At 56.1% G+C, this 16638-nt stretch overlaps 1 protein-coding gene and 1 long non-coding RNA gene across 2 annotated transcripts in view; both read left to right on the top strand.

The window, feature by feature from the left end:
• The window catches only part of CUNH7orf50 (chromosome unknown C7orf50 homolog), a 128884-nt gene that overhangs the window by 87409 nt on the left and 24837 nt on the right, over positions 1–16638 (top strand). The window lies entirely within an intron of this gene.
• Positions 11311–16424, top strand: LOC117999277. The gene is made up of 3 exons (XR_004676248.1): positions 11311–11458; positions 12538–15328; positions 15526–16424. It is a non-coding gene; the product is annotated as an uncharacterized LOC117999277 (long non-coding RNA).

The raw sequence follows: 16638 nt of genomic DNA, 5'->3' as shown, positions 1-16638 counted from the left end.
CCGCCCCGCCCCGGCCGGCCCCGCCCCCGGCCCCGCCCCCGGGCTCGGGCCGCACTCGAGCGCGCGGGGCGGGGCGGGGCGGGGCGGGGCGGGGCGGCGCGCGTTCGGTGACCCGAGGTCAGCCGCGTGGCGGGCGCAAACCCCGGGCGCCCTCCTGGGCTCCCTCCTGGGCTCCCTCCTGGGCGCCCTCCTGGGCGCCCTCCTGGGCTCCCTGAAGCGCTGCTGCTGGCTGTGCTGAGTCAGAACGCGCTCTAATCTGCCGGGGACAGGCCCCCCCACCCTCCGAAGGCTGTAATCTGGCCCTTACAGGTGCACCTGCTCCTTCGCAGCGTGCGCTGTGCTTCCGAATTCACCGGTTACTTCCCCGTCTAAGGAGTCACCTTGTCCACGGCGCTGGCTGCGGGAAAACCACCGAAAGACGCAGCGCATTGTCTGCAGCCTCGTTAGTCTCGTAGCTGTTGTTGGGACTAAAGTTTCAAGAACAGGAGGACTTACTCGGCCGTACTTCTTGCGGCGTAGAACTCTTAGCGGCACGTTGTGGCTCGGGATCCAAGAACATGTCTTTCTGAAAATCAAAGCATGCAGGTTGCAGAGCTTAACGCACATCTGCTTTGTGCGCAGGGGTTGAGCGAGCCTCGGCAGACGAGGATGGCAGCCAAGGCTGGTGCTGCCTGAGTGCTCACGGGATCGCTTCCTGACCACCGGCTAGAGGGAGGTCGGGCTGAGCTGGCGGGCCCGGCTCCGACGGCCGAAGGGCGCAGCAGAGCCTCACGCTCTGTCCAGCTCACGAGTAGGGCCCCTTGGCCCTGTCGTCATCGTGGTAACTTCTCAGCCCAGCAGCAGAAGCGGGTTTGTAGAAGTAGGCATCTGGCCCCAGCTGGTCCTCCACACGGCTCGGGGAGCCTGACCCTGCCAGCTCCTAAGCCAGGCCCCCAGAGCAGCCTCTTGAGGAGTTTCCTGCACATTTCATCACATCGAAGACACCATTGATGCTGCACCATTGCTTTATGAACCACTGACAACATTCGGCCAGTTAAATTCTGACACCGTCCATTCTAAGCATTCTGATTTTACAGATGTTAAAATGAGAGAGAAAATGTGTCTTAGCAGCAGTGAAATATAGTACTCTCATTTTAAGTTGCATCGAGGCTCAGAAAGCTTAAGCAACTTGCCCAAGGTCACACAGGGGATGCTGGGGTCAGGATTTGGGCCCAGTCTGCCCAAGTAAAGTGTTGTCTCTGTTGTCTGAGTGGCCTTAGCAGAGTTCCTGCTCAGAGCCCCTGGAATGCCAGGTCTAATGAGGTCTGCCCACAGGGTGTTTGACCAGAAGAGAGGCTGCTTGTAACTGGGGTGAGCTGACATTCAGCTCCATTGAAGGCACTTAGTGCTCAGGTCACCTACACTGCCTTGTCTGCAAAGGAAGACTTCCTCTGCCAAGCAAGCAAACGGGGTCAGGAAAAATGGCAGAGTGTCTGGGGGATGGGGGGTGGGAGATCTTCAAAGTAAGCCCACCCTCCAGCTGAGCCAAGATCAGCATTTTATAGCTAGGGAATGTAAATACGCTCCAGAGAGCTACAGCTTTGTATCTGGCTGCTAGCTGCTCCCCAACTGTGTAGGCCAATTCCCGGGGAAGAGCCGGATGTCTGTGGGGACAGCACCACCATCTTGGGCAGACATGGACTGGGGTGTAAGAGCCGTGTGGTTGACCTGCATCCTGGGTTTCTGACTGCGTCATACTCAGATGTCACTTTGCGAAAACCACATGGAGTCGGCCTCCCCTGGATTGCTGGCGAGGTTTCCTGAGGAATAGGAGTTGGGGGCCCCTGGGCCCCCGGGGCTGAGCCTTTGTAGCTGCATTCGCTGCGGTCACAAGGCTGGTGCCCTAATTGCGCACTGCACTCTGCAGTGAAAAGGGAGACTCCGGCCCAGTTTTCTGCTGAGATCACGGAGATGCCTCTCCCTGGATTACAGAAACATCACAATGGCTCTTTGCTTAGCACAGTTTGGAGACTTGGCAAGTCTTTCTGGTGATTCTGGAGTGGCAGTCGATAAGAAAGGCTGCACTCCACGCTCAGGGGACTCTGGACTGCTGGCTGGGAACCTGAGAGTAGCCTGCTGCCCAGAGTCATTCTCTTGGGGGCTAGGGACCAGGCTGTGGAGGGTTCCAGCTGCCCTAGCCTCGACAGAAAGGCAGGGTCATCTTCCTTTTGAAGGTGCACCTTCTTTCAGTAATGATGTACTTACACTGTACATTTGATCCTAGGTGATGTGTTGATCGGGGACAAGGAATGTTCAAAGTTAATTTGTTAATTCTTACGAGTCTGGTTTAGAGTGGGGTTCTGTATCGTGACTTCTGTGTGGTTCTATTAACGTAAGTTAATGTTCTTCAGGGCTCCAGTAAAGTGTAGTAGACTTTGATAAGGCAGCGTGGAGGGCTTGGTCAGAGACAGGGTCCCACCCTAGGAAAGCCCATGGGCTAGATGGAAGCGTGTGGCTGATGTCTGGCTGTTGGTTCAGAGCTGGGCCTGTGGTTTCTCTGTTGTCGTCATAGGTATACACACCCACAAAGGCGGAGAACAACTTGGCATTTCACTGGACTCATCCAATCAAGCTTTTCTGCCCAATTTTAGCCAGAAAGAACTCACGATCCAGCTTCCACATAACACGGTTAATAAAGATACTCTGTTTCTTAGAAAAAGCTATTCTTTGTAGTTATATATTTTTTATTTAATCTTATGTCTGTATTTTATACTATACACAAACACACAAATGTATGTAATGTTAACCCTAAAAACAGAACAGCCAGTTATTTTATCTGAAAAGTAGTTCCTTCTTTATTCTGGAATGGCAAAGGAATTGCAGTCAGCACGGGCACAGCGGGGTGACCCAGAGGCCAGTCTTAGAACAGAGGGAAGGGAGAGCAGGGATGCTGCTTGGGACAAGAGCCCACTGGAGGAGGCGGGAGTGGGGACTTCTCATAGGCCGGGCTGTTGCTGGGCCAGGAGAAACCTTCCTTCCTCCCGCTCCTGGGCGTGGGAGCGCAGTTGCGCCGCTGGGCTCCTCGCCTCCTTTCCCCAGGAGCGCGTTAGAGCTTGGTGCCTAAGTGTCACACGTGTATACTGAAGAGAGATGTGATGTCTGGGCTTTGCTTCAGAATCATCCAAGGCTAGGCCGGGAGGGGAAAGATGGGCCATACTGCCGAACGCGCGAGGATTCGGTAGACTTCTGTGTGTCTTTGGGATCCCCTGTAAAATTCCCAAAAGAGGGGGCCAAAGAAAGAGACCCCGCGCTGCTGCGCGTGGTGCAGGGGCAGGTCAGACCCGGCCTGGGCGCAGCTCGGTGGCCTCGCAGGTCCCCATCCCCAGGGCGCGGGCACAGAGCCCAGGCTGGATCCCGCACCGCCCCGCACCAGCGTCGGCCCGGGCGGGGCCTTGTGGGCGTGCAGACTGCAGGCACTGAGCCCCCGCGGGAGGTAGCGGGAAGAACTGGAATCTCGATGCTGGCAGTTTGCGTTTCCTCCTCCGAAGCCTGTCATCGGCGTTGAAAGTAGTGCGCGTGGGAGCGCTTCCTTGGTGGAGCGGGGGTGGGCACGCTGGAGGAGCAGGTGCCCGAGGGGCCTTTCGACAGCCCGCTCCGTCCGGGAGTGCAGCCGCCTGCCCCTCAGGCTGCATCTCCTGTCTTTTACGCAGGAAGCTGCAAGAAGCTCGGGAGTGGTGAAGCCAGAAGGTTGCCGTTTCCACAACAGCAGAACGCCCCAGCCCCCAGATCGGGCGGAGCAATGTGCCCGTATCCTGCCGGGCCGGGGGCTTCGGAAGAGATTGGGTGACCGTCCCGCCTGGTCCCCCCGTCAGCCTGTCCAGCGAAGGCAAGAGGGGCCCAGGCTCCACAAACCCCGAGAAGCCTGGGCTCAGCGCTCGGGCCCTGGGGAGGGGGTGGGCGGCTGGCTGCTGGGCGTTGGGCCAGGCCTGGAGCCAAGTGAGCCCTGAGCTAGGCAGGGTCCCGCCAGTGGCCTTACTCCTGGCTTGAGTGTGGGGCTGTCACCAACATATGCAGCTCTTGTGGGGACAGCTCGTCTGAGCCACACCCAGCCCCCCCAGACTGGGGCACAGAAGTTGCTTTTTCGGTACTGTTTCTGTTCTAGAGCTCTCCCTCTTTTTTTTAGCTTTTTATTTTTAAATAATTATAGATTCCCGGGAAGTTGCAAAAATAGCAGAGCACAGTCCCTTGTACCTTTCCCCCACTTTTCCCTGAGGGTTATGTTCTGCATAACTCTAGAACAATATCGAAACCGGGAAACTGTCGTGAGCACCTTGGCACAGTGCTCGTGTGTACCCCCACAACACCGACGTCAAGACGCAGGAAGTCTCCTCCACCGCGTGCCCCACACGCACACACGCACGCTCCGTAGTCGTGTCCCCGTGAGGATGGTACGCAGACGGAGCCACACGGTGTGTGTCCTCTGGGGATTGGCTGTCTTCCCTCATCCTGACGTCCTGAGAGGTCCAGGTTGTTGCTGTGACCACTGGGCCGCCCCTTCTTATTTCTGACCGTAGTAGTGGTGCGGAGGGGCGGGTTTGCTCAGTCACTCACTGCTCCAAGCTCGTGTCTGCTGCGTCCGGCATGGAGCTGCTACGGACAGAGCAGCCCGGCAGTTGTGACAGGTTTCTGTGTGGACATAACTTTTCATTTCTCAATTGCTGGGTCATAGGGTATGTGCATGTTCAGTTTTGGAAGAACCAACCAAACTGTTTTCCAGGGTGGCTGTAGCAATTCTGCATTCCCGCCCGCCGTGTGTGGGCCCGCGCTGTCTGCAGCGTTGCCGGTTCTGGGGGTCGACCCCGCCGGTCTCAGCTGTTCCCACAGGTGTGGAGTGGCCCCTCCTTATGCTTTCGTTGGCTCTGCCCTGAGGCCTTGTGATAGCACGCAGCTCTGTGTGTGCTTATTTGCCGTCCCTATACCTTCTTCGGTGAAATGTCTGTCCCTTTCCCATTTTCTAATTGGGTTGTGTGTTTTCTTACCGTTGAGTTGCAAGAGTTCTCCGTGTGTTCTAGATATGAGACTTTCGTTACCCGCGGGGCTTGTAAATACTTTGTCCCGGCCTGTGGCTTGTCTTTACGCCCCCTCAGCAAGGTCTTTCCTGGAGAAGAGAAGCTTCTCACTTTTGGTGAAGTTGGTTTATTGATTTTATTTATTTATTTATTTATTTATTTAAGATTTTGTTTATTTATTTATTTGACAGAGAGAGAGAAACAGCATGAGAGGGGATAGGGTCAGAGGGAGAAGCAGGCTCCCTACTGAGCCGGGAGCCCGACGTGGGACTCGATCCCAGGACTCCGGGATCATGACCTGAGCCGGAGGCAGTCGCTTAACCAACTGAGCCACCTAGGTGCCCTTGATTTTTTTTTTTTTCAATGGATCTGTGTTTGGTGTCATGTTTAAGAAGTCTTCACTAATTCCTATGTCCCAAAGACTTTCTTTTATGTTTTCTTCTAATAGCGTTATATTCGATATGTAAGTCTATGATCCGTCTGAGTTAATTTTTGTATGTTAATATTTGTGAGGGTTAGGTCAGGTTTTTATGTTTTGTTTTGTTTTTTAAAGTAATCTCTACACCCAGTGTGGGGCACAAACTCATGACTCAGAGATCGAGTGGCACGCTCCTCTGACTGAGCCAGCCAGGCACCCCTGTTTTTTTTTTAATAGACTATTTAAATGCCAGTTTTAGGTTCACAGCGAAGTTGAGCAAAAGGTACCGAGATTTCTCATATTCCCCTGTCCCCACGCATGCACAGCCTCCCCCCCATTATCTGCATCCCCCCGCATGTACATTTGTCACAATCGGTGAACCTCCTTCAACTCGTCATCATCACCCAGAGTCCACGGTTCCCCATTAGGGTACACTGGGTGGCTGTACATTCTGTGGGTGTGGACAAATGTGTGAGGACAGGTATCCACCACGACAGTATCATACAGAGCAGTTTCACTGCTAGAAAAGCCTCTGTGGTCTGCCCACTCATCCCAGTCCTCCACCTGCATAACCCCTGGCACCCACCGATCTTTTATCGTCTCTGTAGTTCTGCCTTTTCCAGGACGTCATTAGTTGGAATCATTCAGTACGAAGCCTTTTCAGACTGGCTTCCTTCACTTAGGAACATGCATTTATGGTTCCTCCATGCCCTCCGTGGCTTCAGAGATCACTTCTTTTTAGTGCTGCACAATATTCCACTGTCTGGATGGACCATGGTTTGTTTATCCATCACCTACTGAAGAACATGCTGGTTGTTTCCAAATTTTGGCAATTAAGAATATAGCTGCTGTAAACACGTGTGCAGGTTTTGGCGTAGACCTAAGTTTTCAATTCCTTCGGGTAAATACCAAGGAGGATGATTGCTTGGATCGTGTGGTGAGAATAGGCCTAGTTTTGTAAGAAACTGCCGAACCGTCTTCCGAAGTGGCCGCCCCATCTTGCACTGCCACCAGCAGCCCGCTGCTCCGCATCCTCTCCAGCATGTGCTGGAGACGGTGTTGTGGATTTTGGCCGTTCTAACAGGTGTGTGTGATACATGATGTTGAGAATTTTTCGTATTTTTATTTGCCATCTGTACATCTTCTTTGGTTCAGGGTCCATTTTTTGCCCATGGATGTCCTGTTGCTCCAGTATCATTTGTTGAAAAGACTGTCTTTCCTCCAATGAATTACTCTCACACTTTTGTCAGAATTCAACGTGCTAATGAGGCAGTTTTGGGTTCTCTTTCGCTTTCCGTCAATAGCACGCTGTCTGGATTGCGGTAGCTATACAGTAAGTCTTGAAATCAAATAGGGTGATTCTTCCTACTTTATTTTCCTTTTTCAGAATTACTCTAAGTATTCTAGTTCCTCTGCTTTTCCATATAAATCCTAGAATAATCTTGTATATATGTGTGAAAAGTCTGGCTGTGCTTTTGCATGAAACTAGTCTCTCCTCTTGTAAAGAACTGGCTTTGCCAGGTTGGATTCCAGTCCATGAACACAGCACGTCTCCCATTTACTTAGAGCGTCTTTGATTTCTCTCATCTGATTTCTTTTTGGTTTTCAGCATACAGAACGTGTTTTATTGGATTTACAACTAAGTTTTTTTTTTTGAGCAATTGTAGGTGGTGTTGTATTTTAAATTTGAGTTTCTGTACATATATTGCTAAGTCATAGAAATACAATCAACTTTTGCATTTTGCTCTTGTGTTCTGCGATCTTGCTGGATTCATGAGTTCTTGGAGTTATTTTGTAGGTTCCTTGGGATTTTGTGTACCGACTGCCACACCATCTATAAATACAGACAGTTGTATTTCTTCTTTTCCAGTCTGAATGCCTTTGATTCCCTTTTACTGCCTTGTCATGCTGGCCAGGGCTCCCAGTGTTAATGTGTAAGAGGACCTTTGTGCCTTGCCCCTGGACTTGCGGGGCAGGTGGGTGCATAGATGTTATTTATCAAGTTAAGGAAGCTTCCCGCAATTAGCAGTTTTCTGAGGATGTATATCATGAATGGGATTTGAATTTTGCCGAGTGCTTTTTCTGCCTCTGTTGATATGGTGGTGTGCTCTTTCTTCTTTAGCCGGTTGATAGGGTGGATTATATAGATTGATTCTTGAGTACTGAATCGGCCTTGCGTCCCTGGAATAAACTCCACTCAGTTGCAGTCTACAACTCTTTTTATGTGTTGCTGATTAGGATCTTTGCATTTATATTTATGAGGGATTTTGGTCTGTGGTTTTCTCTGTTTCGTGCTGTTTTTGTCTGGTTTTGCTTTCAGGCTGGTAACGCCTTCATGGGTGCCCCGGGAAGTAGCCCCTCCTCGCCGGTGTTCTGCCAGAGCTTGTGCGGAGCTGCTGTGCGTTCCTCTGTCAGTGGTTAGTAGAATCCCAGTGAGACACCCCTTGGCCTGGACGTGAGGCTCTGCAGGAGGCCTCGGGGCCTCCACGGCCCAAGGCTGCAGTGACGGAGGCCCTGCCCTGCCCTGCCAGCGAGGGGAGGGGCCGGCCTGGCCCGGAGACCAGAGCCCGGACGGCCTTGAGCTGTCCTTGGCTTTGCTTCCCCTTGCTTGTTGGCTGACAGCAGACCCTGCTCATCGGGGCTTTACCCCTCAGCCCCCCTCTGCCACACACGGTTTCCGTCCACCGGACACCACGTCCAGGCAGGGCCTGTGCCTGGAGGCTCGGCAGGAGGGAAGTGCTGTGTGCAGGAGCTTTGTAGGCTGTGTCTATCGGCATCCAGGCGGGCGTTCCGATGCCCCTGCGGCATTTTCTGTGGATTTCACCAATGATTGGTCCTCTGGGAGGCGGCATGCCCGGAAATTGAGCATGCGGATCAACCAAACATTCATGTTCGTAATGTTTATGTCAAACATATTTATTCTTTGTTTTGTGACTCAGAATGATCAACATGATCTTGGGGGGCCTGGCACCCTGGTTTTGAAGGGTAGGTCGTATTGCCTCTGGGGGAAGGTCTGGTGAGAATTTCATGGTTCTAGAACCTCAGCCACCTAGCTTCTCCACCGCCTCATGTGGGCCTCCATGCCCCCTCCCCAGGACTTGTGTGCTCACTGTACCCCCTTTCTCCCACATACCAAAGGCTATGCCCTCACCTTGGGTCTCAGATGCTGGGTTCTCACCACTGTTTTTCTTGACCTTCATCCTACCCCAGACATTTAAATCACAAAACGTAAAATCAACTTACTCTCCAACTAGCCTACCTAATTTTCCCCGCAATATTTTAATCTTCTCGCGTCATCTCGCTACGGGCACATAGCTCAGTCACTTGAGGCTGCTGTAGTGGAATGCCACAGCCGGCGTGGTTTATAAACAGACACGGGTGTCCCACCATTCTGGGGGCTGGACGTCCAAGACCGAGGTGCTGGCATGGTCAGGTTCTGGGGAAGGCCTCCTCCTGGTTCATGGAGGGCCATCTTCTGGCTGTGTCCCCGCGTGGTGGAAGGGGCCAGGGAGCTCTCGGGTCTCTGCCGTCATGACCCATGCATTTCCCCAAGGCCCCACCTCCGGATACCATCACACCAGGGATCAGGTTCGAGCATATGAACTTGGGGGAAACCAACATTCAGACTGTGGCTGCAGGCATTTTTGTCTGTTCTGTACCCCACAGTATAGTTAGCACTGAGAGGAGTATTTAGTGTGAAAACATTGCTTAACAAATATTTGTGAAATGAGTACTGGTCCTTGGCGATACCGGCTCTTCCTAACCAGGAGCTGCTGAGCCAAGTTGCCTGGAGAGGGTGGGGCTCCAGGGTCCGTTGGGGTCAGGCTCGCACAGCAGGCGGGGCTCTTGGTCATTCTACCGCAAAGGCTCTCAGGCTGTACTCGTACCATTTCTCTCGGGGCCCCCGCACCGAAGCCCACAGGCACAGTGAGTGGCCCTGTGCTTGCTGCCCTCTGGTGAGGCCCAGGGTCAGACAGCTGGTGGGAAGCATGGCCTGGCAGTATGTGCTGTGGCAGAGAGCCCCACCTGCCCAGGGCCCAGGCCTCTGTGTGTGCCCTAGGGGTGCTGGAACGCAACCTGCAGGGCCCGGAAGGGACAGTGGCTTGGGAGTAGGCAGGCCTGGCACATTTGGGGCCCTCACTGAGCCCCAGGCCCAGGTGTGAAATGTGGGTACAGGGTGGAGGGTGTGAGAGCGCACTGGGAGCCGTGCATCCCGTCCCGGCGTGTGGTGTGCCAAGCCAGCTCCCTCCCTTTCCCGCTCCCATCTCCCAGGGCTGCTGCTGAGTCACGGGAGCCAGATGGGGTGTGAAGAAAGCAATCAATCCAAGGGCTCTTAAGGCTGAGTAGTGACACTGGAATGCACTAGAAAATCAGCACGTAGATCTTCTAGGACTCAGAAGTCCCAGAATGGAGTCCTTTCCAGGATACTGGCAATCCTGGAAACTTTTTAAAAAACAGTTCCGAGTCCCAGTTTCCTCATCTGTGAAGTGTGGGTGCCGATGCCTGCCTCCCAGAGATTAAGCAGGACAGCACAGGTGAGACCACCAGGCATAGAGGCCGTGCCCACCCCGCGCTCTGCCTTCCCCTCCGTCCCTACAGCCCCTGTGTGCCTGCCCCGTCGTCACTGTTGGGCAGGCTCCTGCGTGGAGTAGCCCATGGGTAAGGGTGAAATGACCAGGAGGGAAAGCACAGGAAGAGTCTGACTTGGCTCCGGGGCCGTGGAGATCCTTATCGGGGTGGGAAGCTGGGACACCCACACCCAGAGCGGGAAGCCCACACCCGGCAGCCGGCACACGGTGGGTGAATGGAGAAACGGCTTCTAGAGCTGCCTCAGCAGCCCGAGGACAGAGCGTCCTGGGATGCCTAGCTTCTGACCTTTGCCAGAGAGGCAGTTGGACGCGTCCACTCCTGTCCCCAACCAGCCCTGCCACCAGAGCCTCCAGCAGGCCCCTGGGTGGAACCAGAAGGCTCCTGGCTGCCCGCGTGTGGTTTTTTCTTGCGTCCTAAGATTCATCTGCAGTCTTAGGGGAGGGAACCCATGCTCGAGAGAGATTCAGGCGTTCACATGGTGAAGGAAAAGCTTTGTGATTCATTTATTCAGTGGGTCTCTGTTAACACTTGGCCTTGCCTGGGTGATGTCTTAGAGCCCCACCCTCGTCGAGCTCCCAGTTTGAGGGGACTGGATGTTAATCCGAGGACTCCAGTGGGTGTTCTGTCACCACTCTGAGAAGGGCTGCAGGGCCATGGTATTGGGGGGGTGCTCAGGAGGTGAAGCAGAGGTTTCTCCAAAACTGAGGAGGACTAGTCATGAGGCTCCAGGCAAAGGGAAGAGCTTGTGCAAAGGCCCTGGGGAGGAGACAGCAGGCCAGATTCAAGGAAGCCAAGGGTGCTGCAAGTGGTGGAGGTGTGGGAATGGGGCCAGCACGCGGGACCAAAGCCTGCCAGTCAGATGGGGGTCCGTGTTGTGGGCAGACAAATGGGGAGCAACTGGGGGCGCTGCAGCAGTGGTTTTCCTGCCTCCTGTGGGGAGCAGCCCGGGAGCAGGGCCTGGAAATAGGCAGACCTCTGGGCGTGGGCTCTGTCTGTGCCACTGGGGGGCCCAGCTGTGGACCGAGAAGCTGCCCTGAGTCGCCATTCTCTTCTGAACAACCTCCTTAAATAAGGAACCTGGCGCCGCACATCTCCTGCCTCCTTTGCAGAGCCGGATTGGGGCTGGGGTTGGGGTTGGGGGTCCGCGCCCACCTGCGGCCACAGGCCCCGCCCACCGCGCGGAGCCACGCCCACACGCGGGGGCCTCACCCGCCGGGGTCCCGCCCACCGCCCGGAGCCACGCCCACACGCGGGGGCCTCACAGGCCGAGCGCCCGCGCGCTTGCGTCACCGCCCGGCCGGCTGGATCCGGTTCCAGCCGAGCCGGGCCGGCCTGACATGCGCAGTGCGTGGGCGCTGCAGCCGGGCGGGCCGCGGGCACGCTGACTGCCCGGGACGCGGAGGTCAGTGCGCCGAACCCGGGAGCGGGGCTCAGCGGGGGTGGGGGCATCCGCTCTGCCCGAGCGCGCGGAGGGCGGGGCGTGTCCGGCTCGGGAAGGGGCGGCCGGTTCCTGCGGGGGGCCCGGCCTGGGGAGGCCCCGGGCCCTGGTAAGACGCCTCACGGTGAGGGCGGCGTGCCCTTCCCCCACGGGGTCGGGCGCGGGTGGGCCCACGCCGCTGCCGGGGTCACATCGTCCTGGGAGCCCCGCCCGGCCACCCGGGTCCGCCCTGCCCACTTCCTGGGGTCCGGAGCGCCCTGCTCCCCAGCCTCGGCGTTCTGCACGGTGAGGATGGGGCCCCAAGCCATGTCCTGCAGCGGGGGGTGGGGGGTAATCGTGGGGGCTCCGAGCTGTGTCCTGCACCGGGGGGAAAGCAGGGGGGGTGGGGGCTCCGAGCTGTGTCCCGCTCCGGGAGTGGGGGCTGCGGGGGCCGTGAGGGAGGCTCCGAGCTGTGCCCTTAGCAGCTCGTACCTGGGGAAGGCCTCTGAGGCCCGCTGACCCTCCGGTTGCTGCTTCAGAGAGCTCAGCCCCAGGCCATGTGACCCCACGCGAGTCCCCTGGCTCTCCAGCCCGTCTTCTCTGTAAAGCTGGGCAGTGGTCTAAACCCTGTCCCTGCTCTGCACTCTGGGACTCACCTGTCCTTTCTCTCTCCTCTCCTGGGATGGGTGTTGCTCTCTGCGTGGGACATCTTCAGGGCTTTTGTAGCCCAAGGCGGCCTTACCTTTGCAAGGCCCACCCGCGCATAGCGCATCATTGTTTGGGGGGGGAAAACGTAGACAAGGATATTCCTGTTTTGCTTGTGAAATGATTTGGCTGTAACTCTTTATTTGGGCACGTGAATTTTCACTGTACATTCAGGAATTCTTGCAAAGTGAGAAAAACCTAGCCCATGGTTTCCAAATGTGATGAAATTTTTTTGAAAGTTACGTTTAACAATTGATGGAGTTGACTTAATGATACACTGTATACATTCAGTGAAGCATTTGTTTGGACTTTGCTGTTTCATCTTGGAGCCAATACATGTTTTGGTTTTTTTCCCATAGCTCAGACCTTTTGCAGGTCCCGAACAGCCCGCAGGGCCCAGAAGGCAGCGGGGCCCCTGGCATGAGGATTTAGATCGAGTTGCCCTGTTCACTTTGTACCCAAAGGCTCGGCCGAGACGCCGCTGAGGGAGAATACAGTCCAGAGACTGTTCGGTTGGAGCGGCACGAAACACATTGGGAAGTCCGTGCAGAACTGTTGGTTTTTCCCTTGAGAGAAGCAGTGTCCGCGCGTCTTCCCGCAGTCGTCCTGGGAGAGCCTGCGCCCTGTGCCTGCTCCCCGAGCGCTGGGCCCACCCCAGCTGAGGTGGGGGGTAGATGTTTTTGCCCTTGTGTAGTATGCGTTCACACGTTAAGAATCTGATCTTTGTTAACGTGTGGCAAGGTCAGCACTGCCAAATTAGGAACGAGTCTCTGCTGATTTTTCGGAAGTTGTTGAGAAGTATATTTTTGGTGTAGTAAATGTTATTTCTAGAGTCATTTACAATTCCTGCACTTAATATTCTGCCTGGCTCTGCCCGTTCTGGCCATCAGCCTGCCAGAATGGTGTTTCCAGATTAAACACAACGTGCAGCCTTCAACTCCTGGCTAGTCCCACGTTTCCGGAAATGAAAGGAAGGCAGATTGAGAGTTTACTAGGAAGGCGGTGGGCGTGGCTGGGGGCCTGCTGTGAACACAGGGCAGGGCTGCACATGTGACTTTTGCCTTCCAATCCAGCACTCGTGCCTAGAAGCCACAGCGGTGACCTTCCACACGAGGCTGTTGACCATTCCCAGTGCCCTTGGGCTCCACGCCTGCGCTGGCCCACTGGTAACGAGAGAAACGTTACTGAGTCCAGATCATGAGTTCCCTAAAACCAAATGAGGGCCCAGTCGGGCAGTCCTACTCGGGATGACGAAGCTCACACCAGGGGGAGTCAACCCAAGGCAGTGAGGGCTAGCAGCGGGGGGGCCCTCGGGGCCCGGAGGTCCGGGAAGACCCAGTGGGGTCCTGCCTCAGCTGAGCGGTTAGCCTTGCCCTGTGTGGGGGGCGGTGTCCACGCCTTCTCTGTCTGGCCATGAAGTGCTGGGGCTCCGCCAGCCTGGTGCCAGGGCCTGTGCCTCTCTGGTGGGAGGCTGGGCAAAGAGGGCCCCTTGCAGCCTCTTTGGGGACTCAGCCTGCTCTCAGAAGGCCCTAAGACTGTGCTGGTGCGGGCAAACCGCTCTGCCGTAAATGCCCAGTTTGAAACGCTGACCCCTCCACTTGGGGGGGAGGCAGGGGAGGACCCGCTTACCAGCTTCTTTCTCTGTGGAGTCGACGTTCTTCTGATGAAGAGCGTGGAGTCCTCCCTGTCGTGCCCCTCCTCCCCTGACCTCCCACCCCTGCTGCCACAGTTGGCCTTCTCCTGGTCACCATCAGCATTCCCTTGCCCCATGGCCTTTCCTGTCCCTGCTGCCGGTGGCCCCGGGCTCAGACAGAACCACAGCTCAGCCTGTTAACATGTCCCTCTGTCCCCACCTGAGGCTGCTGGGGAACAGGGTTGTGCTTCACTTCTGTCCCGAGGCGCCTGGCTTGCGCTTTGCCCTGGATGGCTGCCCCAGATGGTGCTCTGGGGGGGCAGTGCCAAGACTGACCACATTCCACACTGAACCAAAACGGGCAGCAGGCCCTGCACCCTCCAGTGACGGTGCTGACTTACCCGTGCCTGGGCAGCGTCGTCCACCACACTTGCTGGGAGGGGCGGCTTGCTGGAGTCTGCCATTCAGGACTGGCTGATAAGGTAAAAGGAGGAAGGTGTCACCGGTGTCTGCCAGGTGGCCTTCCCCGTCGGTCACCAGTCCCTGTGGGCACCACCTGCACACCTCCTTCACACCTCCTTCCCTCTTGCACAGGAACGTGGAGATTTGTCCACCCCATCCCCCCCAAACCCTAGCCTATCTGCTCCTCCTGTCCATCCATGTGTCTGCCTCCACTAGAGAGTGGGCCCTCCAAGGACAGGGCTGGACATGCTGACTGGATGGATGGACAGACCAGCTGTGAAATGGTAAAAGTGTCCTGAATAGAAGGATTGGCTTGTAGTATCAGAGGACTTTGTTTCCAGAAACCTAATGTGACCTTTGTAAAGATGCCATCTCAGGGCTGAAGGTTCTCTGTGTAGACACCGTGGCGTCAAACTGTGGGTGTGGGGCTGGGCAGAGGAGCTCTCCTCGCTGGCTCGGGACCACCCTGTCTCCCAAGGACCCAGTAAGCTGGTCCCAGGACAGCATGGGAGAGTTGGGGCATCCTGACACCCATCTCAGGCTGAAGCTCTGTGGGGCTGGTCATCACGGCTGGCTCCTGTACCCACATCTGTATACCTGTGTGTCTTAGGGCTTTGCAGTGCGTATTGGTCTCTAACAAACACCCATTTCTGTCCTGGGGTTAAGAGAAGCAGTAGGAAAAGCTGAGCCACCGGCGCTCATGACCTGCACTGGTCTCCCGGCCCTGGGCTGTCTGGTGCACACGGCCTGCCCAGCACGAAGGTGCACTGTGCGGCAGGGGAGGTGGCCCCATGGCCCTACGCCCAGAAGCTGAGACAGGGAGTCAGGTCCCACCAACAGCCCAGGGCCTGGGGTTTGAAGAATGTCAGTGTGGAAGACCCCCCCCCCACACACACACACACAGCAGTGGACAAAAGACTTCATCCCTCCAATTCCTCATCTCTGAAAACAAGGTGAGCTCCGTTGCAATCCTGGAGTCTGTTCTTTGACGTGTGTGCCGGCATGTGTTTCTGGGAAGAGGGTCCAGCGGCTTCCATCCTGTTCTCCGAGGCCAGGTGCATTTAGATGGGGAGGAACGGGTGGGGCAAGAGCCTGGCTGTTCCAGGGCTCCCAGGTGTGGGGTGGCAGACCTACAGGCTTGGGGAGCCGGGCTCGAGTTGGGGTTCATTCTTAATCCCGGCTCTCAAATTCAGAGAGTTCGAGCCTGGAATTTAAAGAAATAGCTGCTTTCGCTGTCTCTGCTCACATTTAGCATTTCCTTCCGCTGCGAATGTCTGCGGCAGACCACGGTGGCATTGGCAGGACCCGTGGAGGGCACAGGTGCGTCCTGGCACGTGGCGGGTGGAGACCTCACCTGTGCTCGGCTGCGCGCTGGTCACGGTCTCAGCCCTGCGGCAGATGCGTAGCGACGCGCAAGGTGGTGCCTGTTCTGGTAACGGCCTCTGTGCCCCTGCGTGTCCCGTGTATCGCGTCTTGCGTTTGCAAGCCGCCTCGGGGGTCCCCAGGCCCCACCCCTGGCACGGGCGTCCGGATCCAGGAGCTATGCTCTGCGAGGAGCCCCAGCCGACCTGACAGCCGCTCTGGCCGCCGCTCTCCCTGTCCTCCAGGAGCTCACTTACATCCGGCCGTGAGCTCCTCGAGGCCAGAGCCCGCGTCTGCCTCCGCTCAGCGCTGCCCGAGACCCCCACCGAGCGCAGGGCCCCGCAGCCCCCGTCTCCTGGCCGCTTCTGTGGTGCCTCAAAGCAGCAGCTTCGCCAGCGTCCGCGTGCATGTTTTCTGAAGTTGCCGTTTCAACCCGGATGCTGCAGACAGATGAAACGGGGAAACTCTCCCATTCGTGCGGTAGCGGAGGACTGACTGTACTCTGCGTGTTAGCTTGGGCAGGTATCTTAGGGTGGTAAGGGGGACTTCGGGGAAATCGGCCTGAGAAGGATGTGACGGTTCATCCCCGCACGTTTTATCTCATCGGCTCTAACGAGTCGGCTGGGTGTTGCTGTGAGTTTCTGGTGGCTGAAAAGGCCTGTTGGTCTTGGTTCTGCAAGCCGTGTCACTGAGGCTCCCGGGAAGGGGGCATGCGGGGCGTCCGTATTGCCTGTCACAGCTGCGTGTGCATCTGCTTATTTCAAAATAAAACACTGCATTGAAAAATTACAGGAAACTGTCCCCTTTTTTGTTCGTTTCTAGAAAAGGAAGGGTAGTTTGTTACCATAAGTTACTCTTCTGAATTTTCATAACTGAGGTAATGAGTCTGATTAAGGTTCAGTCTTTGAACTGGAACAAAATTTCCAGCGGTGCCACAGACGGAGGCGTGGGCTTCCTGCCTGCCCACCGAACTCCTAGGTTCAGAACCAGAAGGAAGAGGGGC

This window comes from Mirounga leonina, unplaced genomic scaffold (assembly GCF_011800145.1).
Source record: "Mirounga leonina isolate KUSES-001 unplaced genomic scaffold, KU_Mleo_1.0 Mir_454, whole genome shotgun sequence".
Taxonomy (NCBI): Eukaryota; Metazoa; Chordata; class Mammalia; order Carnivora; family Phocidae; genus Mirounga; species Mirounga leonina.
Note: the sequence above shows the minus strand (reverse complement) of the source record. Positions and strands in the feature narration are given on the sequence as shown.